Source organism: Pseudochaenichthys georgianus, chromosome 5, assembly GCF_902827115.2.
Source record: "Pseudochaenichthys georgianus chromosome 5, fPseGeo1.2, whole genome shotgun sequence".
Lineage (NCBI taxonomy): Eukaryota > Metazoa > Chordata > Actinopteri > Perciformes > Channichthyidae > Pseudochaenichthys > Pseudochaenichthys georgianus.
The window spans coordinates 13,950,279-13,972,550 of record NC_047507.1 but is presented as its reverse complement, the minus strand read 5'-3'; positions in this window follow the sequence as shown (position 1 = coordinate 13,972,550).

Sequence of the window (22,272 nt, the reverse complement as noted above, 5' to 3'; positions counted from 1 at the left end):
CTGCTATTATGGAAGTTGACTCACTAGTTCACTTTGATGGAGCAGGGCTTAAAGTTATTCGTTTCGTCTTGAATATTGCTGCTGTGACAAGTCAGAGCGTCTGCAGGAAAGGTTCCTTCTTATCTCTTTTTATCTTGCGAGTTACAAAAGAAGGTATAGATATTTGAATCCTAAAGCATCTTTTTTGCTTTGAGTTTCTCTATCGACTTTTCCCTGGTATATTGACTAGAAAATGTTGTAGAACAGTTATTATAGTAGTATATTTTGAAGTTACATTATTGCTAAAACATCTTCAATTAAATACAATTGATCATTTAGAAAACAAAATGTCAGAAAATAGTAAAATATGATAAATATCCACACTATGAAATGGACCACCGTAATTTCACTCAATTTAAAGCTGCTTTCTATTGAGTTGTATGTAAGACAACAAAAATATGGAGAAAAGTAGCAAATTCAGAAATAGGAAACAACAAATATTTAGTATTTGTTTTTCATAAAGGACTTTCAAAACAAAAAAGCTTCAAAACAAAAAAGCTTCAAAATCGTAGTTTAGCTTAACACAAGGAATGCAAGTTTTAAACAGCCAAACAAAATAAACTTTAAGAAAAACATTTACAAAAATAAGCTTTTTTACCTTTTCATAATAAGTGAGTCTTTACCGAAGTTGTGGAATGCGGATACTGTGATTTTATTATTTTATTTGCTGTTTTCTTTTTTAAGGGTGCATTTTGAGGCTGAAAACTTCAAAGTGTTTGTATTATGGTCGTTTCTGACAAATGTGACCCGCTCTATCGAAATCAGTCGGAAGTCGCAACGGCTCATTTCAAAATAAACGTGGATTTGCGTAAAAAAAACTTTTATTTCCAAACTCACACAATAAATACATTCTTTAAGCTTGTAAAGGGAAGATGACAGGCACCTCTTCTTTCACACACTCATACGGGTATTGGGCCGAGGGCGACACCGTACTTCCGGTATCCGCCGTTAATGAGGTAAGACCTCGGAGTAACACACTCTTTTGAGACGATCGCAGGTGTCTTCCAGGACTTCTCGTTGTCGAGCTTGGTGTAGACTGTGTCTCCTGGCTGTAGAGCTGGTACATGCCTGGCACCATGTCGTCGGTTGTAATAAAAAGCTTGTTTTGCTTTCTCACTCGTGTCCTTTAGTTTGACAATCTGTCTGTTAGGCCATTTAGGCCGTAGATGTTTCTCGAGTGTCGGCAGCGTCGTTCTGATCTTTCTCCCCATTAGCAGTTCTGCTGGACTGACTCCTGTGGTAGAACAGGGAGTGGATCTATAGCACATAAGGGCTATCAGTGGATCTTCCTGACGAAGGATTCTCTTAGCGGTCTGTACTGCTCTTTCTGCATCACCGTTTCCTTGAGGATGGTGAGGACTAGACGTGATGTGTCTGAAGTCCAATCGCTGTGCCAGCTCCCAGAATTCTGCACTGGAGAATTGGGGACCATTGTCACTCACAACCTCTTCAGGAATTCCAAACCTAGCAAAGGTCGTTTTAAGTCTCTGGATGACAAGGGCACTGGTCGTAGATGGTAGTTGTAGTATTTCCAGGTACCGTGAATAGTAGTCTGAAATAACAAGGTAGTTGTGCTTGTTATGTTCACAGAGGTCGAGAGCGATTTCTTTCCACGGACGATCAGGCAGCGGTGTGGAAATAAGCGGCTCCTTTAGTTGAGCCCACTTCTGCTCCTGACAGCTCCTGCATATGTTGACAATGTTCTTAATGTCTACAGAGAGCCCCGGCCACCAAACTGATGCATTCGCCCTTTTCTCTGCATTTTGAGAGCCCCCTTATGTATTTTCTGCAAAATGTCTGCTCTCAGTGACCCCGGAACCACAATCCTGTTTCCTCGTATGACTAAGCCATCAGCTTCCGATAGCTCATTTTTCACTTTGCTGTAGTCCCTGATGTTCAGTGGAACATTACTACTGTATTCAGGCCATCCTGCCCTAATCAGCTTGATGACAGCCTGAAGCTCACTGTTGGCTGCTGTCTCTTTTCTGATATTCTCCATTCTCGTTGGAGATGCTGGGATGCCCTGTATCACTGTGGCTACATAGCATGCCACATCTTCTTGAGTGTCAGTCTCTTCCTTTGTATGTGTCTGTGGGCTTCCGGACAGAGTGTCGGCGACAACAAGGGTCTTCCCAGGCACATGCTCTGCTAAAGGTTTGTACCTCATGAGCCTCATTAGTAGACGCTGACATCTCAAGGGGACGTTATCTAGGCTTTGTTTGTTGATCAGTGGGACTAATGGTTTGTGGTCGGTCTCCAGCCTTGTCAAACTTCTCACAGGCCCATACGCTAGCCAAGCACTCCTTTTCTATCTGGGCGTAGCGTGTCTCCGCTTCTGTGAGGCGCCTCGAACAGTAGGCTACTGGCTTCCACTCCTCTTCATGGAGCTGGAGGAGAACCCCCCCAGGCCATAGCTACTGGCATCAGCAGACACCGCTGTGGCTTTAGCCACATCATAGAAGACAAGAACAGGTGCTGTGGTCAGCATTGTCTTAATGTTCTCAAAAGCTGACTGCTGTGAGTGACCCCAGGTCCAGATGTTCCTGCTCTTCAGAAGCTCATACAGTGGTTGACCTATTGTGGAAAGGTTTGGAACGTACCTACCCAGGTAGTTCACCATGCCCAGGACTCTTTTCAGCTCATGGACGTTTCCTGGTGGAGCCAGCTGATGTATGGCTTCAACTTTATCAGGGTCGGGCCTGACTCCTGACTGGTCGATGAGATGTCCCAGAAAGCCTACCTGGCTTTGTCTGAGGGAGCATTTATCTTTATTAAGTTGTAAGCCTGCTGACTCCACATGCTGTAGTACCTTCTCGAGTCTGTCGTCGTGCTGTTCTGTCGATGTCCCATAGACCAGGATATCGTCCATGAAGACTTCAACGCCTTCCAGCCCCTGCAGAGTCTCTAGCATTTTCCGCTGGAAGATCTCAGGCGCACTGGAAATCCCGAAAGGTAACCTTTTGGTAACGGTGTTATAAAGGTTGTTAATTTACAGCTGACTGGGTACAGTGGGATTTGCCAGAACCCACTTGCAGCTTCGAGAGAGAAAAACGCAGTTGCACCACTTAGCTTTGCAGTTAATTCATCAGAGGTAGGTAAGATGTAGCGCTCTCTTTTTACTGACTCATTTAGTCTTTTCAGGTCCACACAGATCCTGGCTTTGCCTGTGGTTTTCTTTAGAACGGGCACCATAGGAGCACACCATTCAGTTGGCTGTGTTACCTTCTCGATGACACCGTTCTTCTCCATCCTCTGCAGTTCCTCTTTTACCATCTATAACATTGGGAAGGGCACACGACGTGCTGTATGCACTGCATATGGTTGAGCCCCATTCTTTAATTGGATTTTAACAGGTTCAGTTTTTAGTGTGCCGTGCTCACCATAGGCTTGAAGGTGTTCACTGGTAGTGAATTTCACCAACACGCCTCACCAGGTTCATCTCCGGCTGAGTAGGTTATTGACACTCTGGCCACGGACTACATGCTTCAAATAGGTAGTTATTTCCCTTGTAACTAACTGTAGCATTAAAGCGTCCCAGACACAACAGTTCAGCTCCTGGGCTGTCTAATGGGATGTCAGCTGGTTTCAGAGTTTTTGGTGGAGTGAGTGTGTGAAATGCATCCTCACATAAGACGCTGACATCAGCTCCTGTATCAATTTTAAATTCCATTGGAGTAGAATCCACCTGGAGCTGTACTGTCCACTGCTCTTTCTCATCTGCACTGCACACTGAGCCTAAGAAATAATGGGTCTGCTCAGCCTGTACAGTCCCTGTGACCTCATTCAGTGATCTATTGCTGTTTCGGCACACTCTGGCCCAATGTCCTATTTTATTGCACTTGTGGCATGTAGCTTTAGCTGCAGGACACCCGTCTTCCTTGCTATGCTGTGATTTCCCACATTTACCACATTTCCTTTCACTTCCCCCCCATTTTCTGTCTTTTGACTTGCCTTGATGTTGTTGAGGTTTCCATTTGTTATTTCTTTCTTTGAATCGCACCTCCTGTACTGATCCCACTGTGTCTTCCTGCAGACTGCCAGACTCACTTGTGCTGCGACCTCCTCTGACTGCCTGACGGTCCGTATCGTCAGTGCTAGTGTTAGGTCCGCCGTCAACTGCAGCCTGCGCGAGAGCTCTCTGTCTCGTATCCCGACAACAATTCGGTCGCGGATATTCTCATCTCGGTTTACGCCAAACTCATAGATCATACAGGGCTCGGGTGAAACCCTCTGCCTTCTCCCCTGGCCGCTGGACCCGCTGGTGTAAACATGCCCTCTCGTGGATAACGTTCCTCCTCGGGAAAAAGTACTCGTTGAACTTTCCCACCACAACGGCAAAGTCATCGGCGTCATCTTCTTCGGCAAAAGTGAAAGACTTGAATATGTTTTCTGCCTCGTTGCCCATGGCATAAATCAGGCAGCTCACCTGCACTCTCCCGTCATCTTTGTCGAGTTTAGTAGCGAGTCTGTACCGCTCAAAGCGTTGCCTCCATTCTGGCCATTCAGTCGGTTTATCAAACGAAAAGTTCGCTGGGGGATTAAACTTGGCCATTCCGCCGTCTATATTCCTCTACTTTGTCTTGTTTAATTCCTGTGACTCACCGGTCACTTCTGACACCATGTAGATTGATCGAGGGTCGAGTATCTTTCACGACTCAGGTTTATTGTACAGTAAATCAAGACATTACAGTAGGCAGCAACAACACAATTCGCGGGTTTAATGCTAATTAATACTTACTTAATACTCTCAAGTATAGCAATCCCTCGCATGCCGTAAAGCATGTCACAACACTGTCATAACAGCCTTAACTCTGTATGCATTGTATGCATATGTGACAGGTGACAGTCATTATATAATGTGACATATTTCGCTTAATATTTGGAGTACAAAAACAATCCTGATATCATTAAAAAGCTAGGAATATCCTCTTTTAAGCAGTGTATACAACTCAAAATGTGTCTTCGGGTCAATGCGACTGATTTCGATAGAGCAGGTCACAAATAGGTATATCTTCCCTTTTTGTTGTGTATAAATTGGTTGCATCTTCATTTTGTCCGGCAAACAAAGTGTGCATGTTGAGTCGCTGAGTGACTAAAACTCAACATAAATATATGATATCAAATGGAAAGTAAATCCTTTATATAAAATCATACAGCCTAATCAAATATCATAGCAGAATTAGTAATTCCCTTAAATTGCACTTATTGCTCTGTTTCTCAATACAGGGAGCACTAAACCTTTTAAATGATTGCATGTATTTCAATAACATGTTATTGGCCTTAATTCCATGAAAATAATTCAACACATTGAGACATTACACTTTACTGTAATGAAAACAAGGAAATACCCTTTAAATGGATATACAGTACAGTGAAACATTCACTTGTGTTATTCACTTACTCGTAAAATATATCAAAATAAATCAGACAAATGAATCACCGTGGAGAAAAAAGACAGCCTCAGTTTCATAAGCAAGGGAGGCCTAGGAGGGCAGAAAGATCCGCATGAAGAGACAATAACAAGATCACACTGCAGATTAATTGACAACATAAACCACTTAAAAGACACACACACACACACACACACACACACACACACACACACACACACACACACACACACACACACACACACACACACACACACACACACACACACACACACACACACACAACAGCAGGGTTAAATCCAGGGTGGAGACACTCAGTTCTGTGGTTGATGCTGTTTCTCTAATTACAGGGTGTTGTGAATAAAAAGTAAATGTTAGTGGCCACTTGCAGGTCATCATCATAACTAACACACACACACATCCGTTTTGTGAGTTACGTAATGCTTGTTTACTGGGGGCCAGAGGTAAGCAGCCGTGACAGCATAAAAGCCAGACGGGCCGTGTGCTGATGGGAGGCGATTGAAGGGGGGGTTAGAGGAGCTGGAGGCCACCGTGTTGGAGCCGACAGGGACAACAGCAGAGGGTTCTCCTGGCTCTAATTGGCTCTTTACATGGAGGAGAGGCTCATGGTGTCAGTCGTCCTTCCCCATCACCTCCTTTACTCTCCTCTCCCTTCCTTTTCCTCTTTCTATCTTTGTCAGGACGGAGCAGTGATGGGTCACTGATCAGGATTAATGGCTGTCGTTTTGATTATTTTTCTCGTCTTTTTATAACATCTCCCTTCCCTCTCATTCTCACTACGGAAGATCATTAGTTACTGTGTGGCTTATTTGCCATTTTAATCATTTCATTTGAACACATACTTATAATGGGGGAAACAATGAAACAAATACCTTATTTAAGTTCCCTATAATCCAAAAATCCCCCCTCCGTTCCTCCTTCACTGTTAACTCCTCTGCTCCCTTTCAAACTCCCTTTTTCAAGATTCCTGAAAGCAAGCCAAGGTGTACAGTTGACAGCAGGCTCTAGTGATTAAGTCTTTTCATTGGCTAATTAGCCCCTACAGCAGTCGCACACAGGCGCGGCAAACAAGGACCGACTCACCAAACGATCAAAGACACAGCCTGTCAGGAGGCTCAAACACTCGCTGCACCTGTGGGACAGTCACACAGAGACACACACACGCAGTTGTACCTGTGGGATGGTCTCCTTCACTCTGTCTCACGCACACACAGGCACATAGTAACACACACACACACACACACACACACACACACACACACACACACACACACACACACACACACACACACACACACACACACACACACACACACACACACACACACACACACACACACACACACACACACACACACACACACACACACACACACACACACACACACACACACATCATACCTGTAGGAGATTCCCCTGTGTCTTACTGAGTTGAAATGATGCGCACACACACACACACACACACACACACACACACACACACACACACACACACACACACACACACACACACACACACACACACACACACACACACACACACACACACACACACACACACGCACGCACGCACGCACGCACACAGGGACACATTTTAACAAGAAAACACTCTTTCTCTGCATGTAGGTGCACATACCCACTGACACACAAAGGCACTCTCTCTAAACACTTAATCAGCATTGAAAAGAGGGAAAGCGATACAGAACAAAAAGGAAAACCTATTTGTTATCCCACAGGAGAATATAGATTTTGTTTTATTATAACTGCTTGGAGTGATTTAACTCAGATGTCAGACATTATTTATATGAGTACATGAAATAGGTTAAAACTTATATTATAGTGATTTATTTAAATAAAATGTATGTACTGTTGAACCTCAGATTGAGGAGGAACAATGTGGATTCCGTACTGGTCGTGGAACGACGGATCAGCTGTTTACACTCGCAAGGATCCTGGAGGGGCCTGCGAGTACGCTTATCCGGTCTACATGTATTTTGTAGACTTGGAGAAGGCGTATGACCGGGTTCCCAGGGAGTTACTGTGGGAGGTGCTGCGGGAGTATGGGGTGAGGGGGTCTCTACTCAGGGCCATCCAATCTCTGTACTCCCAAAGCGAGAGCTGTGTCCGGGTCCTCAGCAATAAGTCGGACCCATTTCCGGTGAGGGTTGGCCAGGGCCGGACTGGTACAATAAGTCAGGCCGGGAATTATACACCCAGCTTGGCCACTAGGCCCACTACCAGTTTTTTGTGCCATTTTGCTGGATTTATTTGTCAATACTTACAGCGTCGCTGCCCATAGTGATACTGTAGTTTAAATCTACTACCCCAGAATAAACATATGGACATGGGTTACTATTTGAACTAAAAAATGCAAATCTATTTAGGAACCTCAAATCCTATAGGGGGGTCCGGGGGCATGCTCCAATGCATCAATCATGGTGCATTTTGAGGGGGAAATAAAGAGACTACATCCATATGAAACAGAACTGTATACATTTAAATAATCATACAATCATAAGAACATGGCCATAACCAATAACATACAATATCCAATATGAAAAAACATTGAAACTTGTTTATTTATTTGATTTTGCTTCATTTATATTTGTGAGTGTGTCTGTGCTCCTGAACCAGCCTCTCCTGTCTCCCCCCTCTCCTCCCTTCTCTTTGAGGCAGCAGCAAAGACTAGTTTTAGCTCTCAACACGTTTATCTTACCTTTTTTCACCTAGTTAACATTTTATTTTTATTATTCATGCATTTTTTACTAATCACTCCCCCCTCAAATGGAAATATGTGTTTACATAAATGGTGACCAAACTGTTTGAGACCCACAGAGATAACTTAGACTAAGTTAACTATCTCACAGAGAGTCCTTTACCCCACCTGAGCTGTAGTTATCAGTCTGACTGGAGAGGACTCTCCCTCCACCTTGTTGTTGAAACAGCTCCTAGGCTTATATATCCGTTAGCGCAGCTAGCTAGCACCAGATGCTAACAAAAACAATACACGTAACCGGTGCGCGGACTCTCTCTCGCTCGCTCGCACCATATGTCATACACACACACCCTCCCGAGCTTTAATGACACACAGAGACCAATCGAGGGCATTAGTGTATGATCTGTATGAAAGTGGCCATGTCGGCAGGCCACATCATGTAGACAGCCAGTCACCCTGTGTGAGGCAGAGTCAGACCCACATTTGTGCAGCGTTACGTTCACAATACATACCTATAAAAAAAATCCTCAGGCCAGCAGGCCACTTAACAGTCCGGGCCTGGGGTTGGCCTCTGCGGGGGCTGTGCTTTGTCACCAATCCTGTTTGTAATATTCATGGATAGGATTTCGAGGCGCAGTCGTGGAATAAGGATTGCACCACTGCTTTTTGCAGATGATGTGGTTCTAATGGCTTCATCGGTCTGCGACCTTCAGCACTCACTGGATCGGTTCGCAACCGAGTGTGAAGTGGCTGGGATGAGGATCAGCACCTCCAAATATGAGGCCATGGTTCTCAGCAGGAAACCGATGGACTATCCACTCCTGTAAGGGAAACTTCTGTGTAGCAGCAATGCAGTGGGAGTCACCGACTCAGGAAAGAGACACGGGAAGAGCAGGAGCTTTGATGTCAAACACTGATGGTTTATTTGGAGATTCGGCCGGAGAATTCACATCACAAGTCACAGCAGCCACGATCTGACTGCACGGTAGAGTTGCCACGTCAATTCTGAAGAACTCTACCCCAGACCCATGTATTTAGCTAGTTCAGAGAGAATCAACAACATGCTGCATAACAAGATACAATCATAACACCTCTATTAGCTGACGTCAACAGGCAGGAACATAGAATCATAACACCTCTATCAGCTGACGTCAACAGGCAGGAACAGGGAGTCAGAACACTGAGAGCACAGCAGCCAAGGTTACGATGCGCGCGTGCTCAGTCAGGACAGTTTGAACTGATAAACTGGGTCAAAGTTATGGGCCTTGGAAAATATTCCCCAACAACTCCAAGTAGGGAATGAGTCCTTACCCCAAGTGAAGGAGTTCTTCAAGTATCTCGGGGTCTTGTTCTCGAGTGAGGGAACAATGGAGCGTGAGATGGGCCGGAGAATCGGAGCAGCGGGAGCGGTACTGCAGTCGCTTTACCGCACCGTTGTGACGAAAAGAGAGCTGAGCCAGAAGGCAAAGCTCTTTGTCTACCGGGCCATTTTCGTTCCTACCCTCACCTATGGTCATGAAGGATGGGTCATGACCGAAAGAACGAGATCGCGGATACAAGCGGCCGAGATGGGTTTTCTCCGCCGGGTGGCTGGTGTCTCCCTTAGGGATAAGGTGAGAAGTTCGGTCATCCGGGAGGGACTCGGAGTTGAACCGCTCCTCCTTCGCGTCGAAAGGAGCCAGTTGAGGTGGTTCGGGCACCTAGTTAGGATGCCACCTGGGCGCCTCCCTAGGGAGGTGTTCCAGGCACGTCCAGCTGGGAAGAGACCAAGGGGTAGACCTAGGACCAGGTGGAGGGATTATATCTCTTCGCTGGCCTGGGAGCGCCTTGGGATCCCCCAGTCAGAGCTGGTTGATGTGGCCAGGGAAAGGAAAGTTTGGGGCTCTCTGCTGGAACTGCTACCCCCGCGACCCGACCACGGATAAGCGGGAGAAGATGGATGGATGGTATACTTTTAACATTTAAATCTCTCACGACAATCAGCCATCCATTCTTGCCAAGTGGTTTGAAATTGCCCTTTCAGACCATTCGACAAAGTATTTGCTGCTGCTCTGAAACCTATCATTTCCAATAGCTAACCCCACACCATGGCAGGTGTTGCTGCATCAATGGATTGTTATTACTTGTTCTAAAACCCAGCAACAAGCAGAGCTTAAACCATGTTGGGTTTCTCTACATCTGGGAAGCCTTCATACATTGTAAAATGTTTGGAAATGGACAGGCGCTTTAAAGACATATTCCCCAGTTGTGATTAAGCATCTTTGCTAACCTCCACCATTGTTATTTTGAGTGAACAGTTGCTTCTCTGTGACATGCCACACATACATTTACATTTTTCTCTCAACGTTGAAACTGGACGATGAATTGAGCAGTTTTATTAAATAGGACAAAAACATGCATGATGCAGAAAGAACGAGTTGGCTATTTGTATACAAATAATTAACTAACAACTTAAAATGTATAATACAATGCCCGACTGCTACTTAATGGATTTTGGACATATTTGAATATCTATCTCCGATGCATGTGCATTGGGAAATTTTAATTGAGACTTGCGAAAAAAATACACATTTCTCTTTCTCAGCATCACAATTTGAATGTATTAATCATACTAATGTTTCAGTCCCTCTGGACCTTTTTCAAAATTTGTATTACCTGTGGACAGAGCCAAGCTGGCTCTTTCCAGTCTTTGCGTGAAGGTAAGCAACTGCTGGCTTTAGCTTCATAATGAATAGTATCAATCTTTTCAATGCAACTCTTGGCAAGAAAGCAAATGAGCATATTTCCTAAAAATCTTTGAACTATTCTTTGACACTAGCCTGGTACTTGGAGAAAACCAAACCTTTTGTCTGGATAAAATAAGCTATTTTGCTATTTGGTTTACAACATATGAAGTTTTGTATATGAACATTTAGCAATTGTAATGCCTGGTAAACAATGGTGTCTTGCATTCTTATGTGGGACAAGACACACACAAAAAAAACCTTAGTAATGTTTAACAGATGGCATAAGTTTGCCTCTCTTACAAATGGACTCATGTAAAAAAACATGTGCGTTTGTTCTGTTTTTTGCCAACAATGAAGAAACTGACAAATCACAAAATCACAAAACACTCTTTTATAAGGCCCTCATTATATAATAGTGTTGAACCGTTGATAAGCAGTTGGCATTTCACAGTAGGCCACCATGGCATTAGTTCCTTAAGTGCATTCTGTCTTTGAAATAATTTAGGGCCTTTAACCCACTTTGTATAAGACTGCATAAGATGCCGGTCAATTGCCTAAACGACATTTGTGACAAACTAATGGTTTCACATTTTTTGATTTTGAATGCTGTTGATGGACACCACAAAGGAAGGAGCACATAAGCATAGCAGCCTCTGTGCTGGTAGCTGGTCCACACCACTAAAGAACAGTAATGGTTATAATTCCAATAAAGAGAAAATCCAAGGTCACACTGTGAACTTCCTCCCCATCAGAAGACTACAGAGACTGGCTGAGAGAGTGCATAATATCCTCACAGCTATTTTTACACTCAAATTAAAATCTATGACATGTTGAAATGACTGCAGTGTGCAAGAGGGGTATTCAAAGCAGACACTAATGACGCTTATTAATGGCGTGAATGAAGTCTTGACAGGTCGTGTGTCATTCTGCAGGCAATGCTCCACTGGCATAATGGCTAATGTAAGTGGGGATAATTATATATATTATACCCTGTCTTATGGTATTTTGGCAGGAGTATGAGGAGCCAGGCAGTTAGAGAGGAGAGTGAAAGCGCTTGTTCTTTTTGAGACAGAGATGTGCATGTGTGTGTTGGTGTGTGTGGCACACACATGTATGTGTTCACCCTCATCTTCAGCAATGGTCCAGGGGATGAACAATAGTAAGACAACAGCACCAAACAGTGGTTGAACAAGATGCCTGCATAAATAGACAGGCATCAGATAAGCAACATTCACAACATCTGTTTTCTGTGCTTCGTTCCAGGCAACTACGCAATGCTCAGACACAATGATCAAATAAATAAATAAAACAGAACAGTTGACAGTACCCATGTGGAAAGTGAATGCGTGTGATGTATTGTGGTTTGCTTGCTTTGTCTGAGGGAGAGACAAGCAATGACCATTAAATCCATGTTGGAGGCCCTGAGCTGTCAGGAAGAGCCTCGTAGATCAGAAGAGAGAAAAGGGGGAGAAGAGGAAAAAAGACAGCATTTGGTTCAAATGGAAAGTAAATCAAATAGAAAATAATAATAACAGTTATTATTGTCATTTTCCTAATTGGATAATCATGAGTATAATCCCTTATATAGAAGGTTTTTATCTTTTATATAAAAAATAATGTTCAAAAAAAGTCTTTTTTGCACCGTTATTTTCCCAATTATAAAAGTTAAATATACGGATAAGGAGAGACTTTAAAATGAGAAGTTATTGGGTAATTTTGTGTAAACTAATACAAATCTTCAAATTAAAAGAATTCTTCGCATTCTAGCTTTTTATATAAATAAAATGATTGTCTTGGTGCTGTTTACAACACGTTGTAACACCTTATGTATTCATTTTAGGATGAATATAACGATGATTATGGTTGTTTTTTCCAAGTATATCCATATGAATTCCACTACATTAGAGCACACACTATCACATTGTAATCTGCTTAATTCAGTTCAATTAAGTTAACTACAACTCTAACTTCATCCATAAGAGCCAATGTATACAGCAACTCGCCAACCAGGTCAACACATACAGCTGAGTGCAGGGAGAGCAGGCACAGCTGCGAGGGGCCAGTGGGAGGTGGTAGTGGAAGGGGGGTGGGGGGCTGGCTGACTGGATCTTGGTGGATCTCTCCTCTCTGTGATGTTGGCAGGAGAGAGTTGGCTAATTGGAAGCCCGGCGGTAAAAGCTGTTCATTAATGCCTGTGCCTCTTGGACTCCCTGCTCAAACACCTTGCCTCCTTTATCTCTGTATTTACCCACTCCCCCCCCCCCCCCCCCCAATCCCAACACAGGACCTCAGAACACATCGAGGGTTCAACATGGAACGAGAGGGGGAAAAGAAGGGAGAGAAAGAGAAGAGGGGAGGGAAGGGGGAGAGAAAGCAGGGAGAGAGGGAGAGAAAGGGTAACTTATGCTCAGTGGGAATTAACAAAGCACTTAGTAATTAAATCTAAATTGACATTCTGGTAATTAGCCTCTTGATTAGGAGCAATAACACAATTAGCCAACCAGTCTTTGCTAATTGTTAATTAGTATAAGCAAAGTTATTGTGTGTGTGGCAGAGGGAGGCATGTAAAAGAACAAATGTTAATCTGTCTCTCTTTCAACAGACGCGTCCCCTTTCTTTTTTCTTGCTGCCTCTCTATTGAGCTAGCAGGCAGGTTCATTGGCTTTCTCTCCACTGAAGCCGCATTCATAGGCAGCAGTCAGTAATTAGCTAAAAGTCTTATCGAGGATATCATCAGAGAGCAAGCTGAGCCGTGCTGGCACATCTCCATGTCTCTCTACCTTCGCCGAAACATTCCTCTTCCCCGTCTGCGCTCGGCGAGGTGTCATACAGGGGGTATTTGTTCTGAATAAAGATGTGATGTGGATTAAATACAATCATAAAAGGGGAAAAGAAGCCACGGTGCTGGAGATGAATCTTAAGAGATGTAATTCATCTAAAAGGTTTTAGTTTATGAGGCAGACGAACAGAACACCTCATTAAAGCCGGGAGAGGAGAGAGGACACAGGGAAATAGATGAAGGGACAATAAAGATGTGCCAGGAAGTGGAATTTACATTGGCCACAGGTGAAACATGGGTTATTTTCAATTAAAATGGACTTAACAGAACAATAAATTTCATTTGCACAAACTCCCAAAGTAAGAGAGGGCCAACTCATCCAGTTTTTCACAGATAAAGGGGAACTGTCAATCTCTTCTTTCCACTAAGTTCGTCCTTTCATCTCCTCACTCATCCGTTCTTCTGCACACACAGCAGTTGCACTTCAGCAGTAAACACGGCTGTACCGTTAATCTCCTGTTACTCGGCCAAATGGTCGATACGCTGGTCAAGAAGGGTGGAAGACACACACTGGTATCAGCCGCTCGGCAAGCATTCACATATACAAATACACACACCAGCACACACAAGCCAACTTGAGCACCGATAACCCTGCTTGTTCCAGAGTGTGTGTGCACATGGGGATAGGAGCATGTAACCAGCTCCAGATTAGCTGGTCTCTCAACACAAATATTTGGCAGCAGGATGAGCTGTCTCAGGACGCACCAGAACATGAAATTAACTAGGAAAGGTGGAGGTGCCAGCATGAGCTACAGCAGCCCTGCTGAGAGGTGAGGTGTGCTGGGAGAAGGAGGCGAAGAGGTAAAACTCTGCTGCAGAGCAAGAAAAAAAGGAAGGCAAAAGGACAGAGATGCTACAAAAGTTAGCTCTGCTTGCAGTAAATTCAAGCAATTATACTCAATTTTCCTTTAATGAAATTTGGAGATGAAAAATGCAAAAAGTGAGTGTGTGTGTGTGTGTGTGTGTGTGTGTGTGTGTGTGTGTGTGTGTGTGTGTGTGTGTGTGTGTGTGTGTGTGTGTGTGTGTGTGTGTGTGTGTGTGTGTGTCTTGTGCCGAGGCTCCTGCTGTGTCCCACCCACTGTGGCTCTAATTGGATCCTTATTACCAGGCCGGCCTCCATCCTAGGAATGATGGATTCATACCAAGCAGAATTCCATTAATCATTCCTTATTCACAGTCCACTCCGAGGAGAGGGCAAATTCATTTCTTGTCGCGCCGAGCGGCCACCATAATGAATATTCATGAAAGGAAATTTGGGGTCAGGCCTAATAAGGGAGGTAATTTGTAATTTGCGCTGTTCCCGCTCGAGTCTTGTTCGGCAGGTTAACCTATAGAACAGACACCGGCACAGACACACTGATACCCACACTTAAACATACTGTATTTTTACTTCAAAACTTGCTGGGTGCCAGCAGGAGTCATGTACATATTCAGTCTCGGATTTTGAGCAGAAACCTAATATTATAGCAATATTATGAGGGATTTATGATGAATGTAACCCCAAAAAGGTGCGCCTCTTTTAAGCTTTAAAACCAGAGCTATATTGGTTCTTCCAAAAACCTCAGATAATGAGCTAAAATTGCTGATGTATTTAAATTGTTTTATCATTTGTACCTGGGAGCCCCCAACAATTTAAGCCACGCTATTCATTTAAGTCAATTGCAGAAAAAACTGAATCAGTGAATACTACTACTACTGGAGCCCTACAGCTGGAATAAAACAAAGAATGAGAAATGACCTTAATTTTTGCAAAATGGCGGATCCTCTTTGCCTGACCAAATAAGCCTGTTGACTGTTGAACACTTTGTAAGAAATCTCTTTTAAATAAAACAGCTGCTTTAAGAGAAAAATAACAAGCTCCTCCGCTCTGCTTTCACATCACAGCACTTCACCCCAAAAGCATTTTACTATTCCTGAAATTATGCCCACCTGGCATCACTTAAAGTCACTTAATTAATAATTTATCAATACATTTGAAGTGATTAAAATTCATGACCAGAAAGTGTTTTTAAAATAGTGCCCCTTGTACCCTCAGGGTGTCCAATCAGTGCAATGCGTTCGTTAGATCAGGAAGGAATAATTAATTGTACCTGAATGTTTAGTGGGGTCAGGCAGTGGGGGCGGGAAGCCTACGGTCGTGTGTGTGTGTGTGTGTGTGTGTGTGTGTGTGTGTGTGTGTGTGTGTGTGTGTGTGTGTGTGTGTGTGTGTGTGTGTGTGTGTGTGTGTGTGTGTGTGTGTGTGTGTGTGTGTGTGTGTGTGTGTGTGTGTGTGTGTGTGTGTGTGTGTGTGTGTGTGTGTGTGTGTGTGTGTGTGTGTGTGTGTGTGTGTGTGTCTGGAGGGAGGGAGGGAGGGTGTTAGTTACAAGCACTCGTTGGTTTTGCACTACAAAACCTTTGTGTGGAGGTGGATCCATTCAAACAGCTACAGTCACTCCATTCCACATCTATTTATAATTATACCACACACACACACACACACACACACACACACACACACACAAACACAAACACAAACACACATACACGTACACACAATTTTTTCTCTCCGACCTGTCATCACCTTCTTGTCGTCCATGCCCTTCCTCTTTGTCTCCACCATCAACCTCTGTTAGAAAGGAGAACAGCCATTAAGTAAGTATCCATCATTTAGATGTGATGTCAAAGACCTGTCACCCACACACCACACACACACACACACACACACACACACACACACACACACACACACACACACACACACACACACACACACACACACACACACACACACACACACACACACACACACACACACACACACACACACACATGCTTGACATGATTGACAGCTAAGAGGCTTCTCACTGGGTCAGTACAGGGGTTAGCACATGCTGCGGGAGACACACACCCTACATGAATACACGTGCACAGAGATGGATGGTAACTAAGTAGATTAACTCCAGTTTGAACTTTGTTAAAATCTTTACATTCTTGTTATATGTTTGATTTCCATGAGGAAGTATTGTGATGTTTTGTTCCAGTAAATTATCCATTTGAAAAATATTCAACTACAGGAAAGTTCTTATTATTCAATAAGAAATATTATAATGCATTATAATAACATACATTTAAATTACTGTAATAATATGGCAGAATTAAAAACATGTCAACATTTATTTATTGTTGTCAAAGTGGAGTTAATAATAACAATTGTGTATACTGTACTGTTGGAATGAAAAAGGACAGAAGTGCATATTTTATTACATGTTTTACTTTTTAGTTTAAAATCTTGACCTTCAAAGTAAACATAGCTGCGAAATATGCAGGTGTACTGTACAGTAATAGCAATAGATGCAGTGCAGTAGAAACCTTTAACATCTTTAATAAAGTACAATTATATTAAAATTGTACACAAGGGCCTTTCTTCAGTAAGTGTAACATTCTGAATAAGATTATTAAGAGTTATAAAAAATGGACCACTGATGCACAATAAAAAATAGAACTATTAAAAAAATATATTCAGCACTATGTATTCAATCTTAGCAACAACTGCATGACCTGCAACATTAAAAGTGAATGCATTAAAAATGTATTTTATGCTGTTATTTAATTGTTTTCAATTAGTATTAATAATGCGGTATTATTACATTGAGGTGTCCCTATGTTTTTCCAATTGTGCACAGATGCAAAGGTGCAGACGAGGTACGGGCAGTACTAACCTGTTCCTTTGAAGACAGTTCAACTTGAGCTCCACTGAGCAGAACACTGCAGGGACCTGAGGAGGGCGGAGGGGCGAGAGCGAAGCGCCTCTGCAAAGAAAGACAAGTGCCATTGAAGGTCTAAATATACGTAACACGGTGTGTCTTGCCATCGAGGTGAGCAGACCGGTCTGTGTTTCTCCGTCCTCTCATGTATAATACATCTCTCTCTGTTTCACCCCAAGGTTCAGAAGCCCAGGGCCCCAGAGACCAACACAGTCTTTTAAAGATATGTGCTCACTTAATCACTGAAGAAAAGGGCCCCTAGAGCTAGCCTAATATTATAATTAATTAATTCAACCAAAGAGGGGTATTACATTTCCACCCTCTTAGGATATCAGCTGAATACATTGACCTATGTGGAAATCGCCCTCTAATTCGTATCAGGTTTTCGAGCCGCTTACAGACTAAACTTGTTTCTTTTTCTCTACCCCCATCCCCCTTTTGGTTTGGGCAAAAGAGTCAGAAAGGGCCGTATGCGAGGTTGAAGCTTGTGTGTGAGGGTGCAAGTTTGTCGCCAATATTGTACCTCCATTTTGTACATTGTGTATAACGTCCTTTTCTGCATGCATTCCAACATCATGCCTGTGAGAGTGTTTTCAAGCATACACATAGGTGTGTGTGCACAAAAGTGTGAGCGAGTGCGAGTGATCCCTGGTTTTATCTTCCTGCTGTAACACAGAAAAGAACAGAAACTTTTCTTATTACCGGAGAGAGTGGTAGAATAGCAGGCAGCTAAGTCTCTGTCTATCTCTCTCTCAGTGGTGTAGCTGACTCCCCAGTGTACTCCGGGTCTTCAGTAACTCTGACTGAAGTTCAGAGGGGTTAGGTAGTATACTCAGGAGGAAGGGGGAGACAAGAGGGGGAGAAGAAGGGAGGGTTAAGTAGGATTGGAACAGTGACAGTTTTAAAACAGAACTTTAAATCTCCACCTACGAGAGAGAGAGAGAGAAAGAGTGAGGACAATGGCGTCATGCGGCGTGCCGTTATCTTCAGGTCTCTGAAAGGCGGGAGAAGAGAGGATGAGAATGAAAAGAAGCTTGAAGAAGTGTATAAATGTGATAACAGCTGTAGGCTGTATAATCTATGCTGCTTTTCAGGGAGGTATGGAAGAAGAAAAAGAAACTCAAATATTTGTGACCTTCATATTTTAAGCTCAGCGAAACAGCTTCTCACTCACAACAACTCCAAACAAAATGGAAGAGGATTTGCAAGATGGATGGATGAATGGATGAGCGGATGGCTGGGTGGATGGATTGGCTGATAGAGAAACAAACACAGCAAAAGAACAAATAGATATCAGGAGCTTAGGTTTGAATACATCCTGTGTGCCAGACCATTAGTTAGTCAGTAATCTTCATGGGTGTTTTGGTTGTCAAGGACGATGATATTGTCCATCATTTAATGTCCCTCTCAAGATAAATTCCTAGGCTGAATAAAAAAAACCTGCTATGAAGATGCAGGATTCATCACTCTCATAGCCACTCCATCAGCTGCCACAGGAAAGGATGGAGTGGTTAACCTTCAAAATGTGACAAATGCTTTGTCAGACGCATTATTTATCTTACAAGTGATAAGCTTAATTTAGCAGCACTCCAACCAACCCACAAAACAAAAAAATGTCCAGTATTTTTGTTGCGTCTTTGATCATTTAAACAGCCGACAACAGTTTGACTATTATGTTCCCGGGCAGCCTGCCGGTGGAATTTAGAGATGACACCATGTCTTAATTTTACAGAGGTTGCACCAGATGCTCTTTCTGTCAGAGGATGACATTCATTACAATTCCAAACAACATATTCATTTTCATTGCTAGGAAATGTCAGTCAGGCCTTGTTGGTTTTCAGCTTTGACTGTGTTGTGGACCACTAACTCCCCCTACTGGACATACTGTATAGAAGGAAAGACACGTTTTAAAGCATAGTTAGACATTACTGTAAGAATGAACCCAAAATATATAGACTTCATTTTGGTGTAAAATTACATTTCATCAAAAAAGAAGCGACCCTGAAATTATTTCTTATAATTGTTCATGATGTTGGGGGGGGGAATCTAAGTTATAGCTTTCATGAAAAATGCTTTTTACACCTCGTACAAAAGAAGTCAAAGACAAAGCTGTTTTTATCATAGCTTCGTTTTTAGATTGAAAGCTGAACTCGTATATTATCCATCTGACTCTGTGCAGGATACATATAGCAAATCTACAGATAAGTCACTCCATTCTTCTTCTTCTTTCTCAGTCCAATCAAAAGTCAGAGATAATGATAAAAGACCCACACCACAGCCCAGCACCGCCACACAGTCCTCACCTTTCCTGCAAGCCATCTCTTCACCTCCACACACATGAAAAGACTGATCCTTCCACGCCACTGCTAATGGCGGGGACATTATTCATCTCTCCAGCCAATTTGAGCTCCTTTTCTTTCAGGAATAGAGGCATGAGGGGTTGAAGGGAGTCAGCGAAGAGTATTAAATATGTAGAGGAAGACGGACAAAGGTGCGGCAGAATAAAGAGGGGCAGGAGAGGTGGGAATGAAGAAGGAATGGTTTGCTAAAAGAGAAAAGAAGGAGAAGTCGACGAGTGTTTGGGAGCTCTAAGTCTCAACCTTTCAAAAGGACAAAGCCACAGTGTTTGACTGCCTTTATAACCCCTTTTAACACTCAACTGAGATTCAAAATAGATCGAATGGTTCTAAACTGGAAACATGTGTGAACACACTGGGTGTACAGTCAAATAATTGCAAGGAAAGAAAAATAACTTTGGAAATATGTTTGATGAATAGACTTTCAGAGGTGCCCCTAAAACTTTAGAGCAAACTTGAATCTGCAGTGCTGTTGAGTTATGGAGCTAAAATCAATGTTGTGTCACCGTGCCATCTTCATTAGAGGCTTTTTGATGGGGGGCCATCAGGTCCTAGAGCAGTATGCATGCCTCCAAGAGCTATAAAGTGTCTCCAATCTCCATCCATGTGGTAAAAGCCAGTATTTTTGGTGTGACTTCCAGTCTGCCTGTCAGGGAGTGGCCTGAGCAGCAGAGATCATAAAGATGGCCGTGATTGAAGGGATCTTAATGGCGGAGGACGGATCAATAAGTAATATCAGCAGGTTTTAATTCAAGGCAACACACATACACCTTTACCAACTTCACAATGTCACTCAGTGTTCATAAAAGTTTTCTGCACATCCCCTCGGACAAAAAGATATAAATCCATCAAAAAGTAGTCTCAGTTTTATAGTCCTCCCTCCCTCCTCTCTTCTTTCCTTCCTTACACCCCCCTCATCTCCATTTTGATGTCTGTCTATTAGCAGAGGGTGAGGCCTTTCCTGCTCTCACATCCAGGGGCTAAATTAGCTCAATCAGCCCCCTTTCACCTCTCTTCCGTGGGCTTCAAGCTGAGTGACACACTGCTCCCCTGGGAAGGAGGGAGGGAGGACACACACACACACACACACACACACACACACACACACACACACACACACACACACACACACACACACACACACACACACACACACACACACACACACACACACACACACACACACACACACACACACACACACACACACACACATCAGCAGAGGACCATGGAGGGAGGAGAGATAGGGGGCAGATAGAGGGAGATGTTAGGGTGAGCGAGGAGGAAGGAGGAGGAGAGAATGAAGCGTAATTTCTCCCCGCTCTGACAGAGGATGCACCCTCAGCTCTGAATGGAGCTTCTTGTTGAAGATTAAAAAGAAACCTCAGTGATTATTTGACTTTTCCCTCTTATTCGCCCCTCTGTGGGGCACAGTGGTGCTCAAGGTACCGTGCCAAACCCACATCAAGGTGGTCCAACCATCAGAAAAAGGGGTGATGAGTGTTTCTGTGTGTCTCCCCTCAACCAGCACACTATGACCGGGCCCAAACTCTCCGTCCGCGTGCCAACATCTCTTCAATTGCACCTTCATGTTTGATTTGTCTCAACCCTTCCCCTCTCTCGCTCTTACTAAACAGCCACCCAAGTATCTGTGGAAGTGCAAGGCAGGCACTTCTGCTGCGGTAATAGCAGTGCGTGTATGTGTGTTGGAGGGGGGAGATGGGCGGAAAGGTGGCAATCCGAGTGAGCCATAAGATCTACTCTTTGCAGCTCTACAGGGATTTATTAGACTGGGGAGTACATTAGCATCATAAAGACCCGAGAGAATGGGCCTGTGGATGGGCTGCAGACACCAGCACTACACCTTAACATGCTCTGCGGTGTGTGTGTGTGTGTGTGTGTGTGTGTGTGTGTGTGTGTGTGTGTGTGTGTGTGTGTGTGTGTGTGTGTGTGTGTGTGTGTGTGTGTGTGTGTGTGTGTGTGTGTGTGTGTGTGTGTGTGTGTGTGTGTGTGTGTGTGTGTGTGTGTGTGTGTGTGTGTGTGTGTGTGTGTGTGTGGATGAGGAATACGATTACCCCAATTTAATTTTAAAAAGGCTGTTAAATGGTTTTATGGATCATCCTGAAGCAGCCCTGGACTAATACATCAGAAGATATGATGGAAAAAAACCATAAAAGAGAATAAAAGAAGACAAATAAAGGCGGCAGGTGAAATGGGAGGGCCGCCATCTCTGAGAAAGTAGGTTTATTTGACCAAATTGGCGCGAATACATTTTATTTGTCAAAATCTTTAGAGGCTACCTCCACTTGTTTAGGGTTTTTTCTGGGAATTGTTTTCTGCTATGCTGGCATTTTGGAAAAGTGGTTTAATTCACCAGGGCAAAACGTTTGCATTAAAAATGTGTCAAACAGTTGCTGCTATTTTCTGCACAAACACATAGG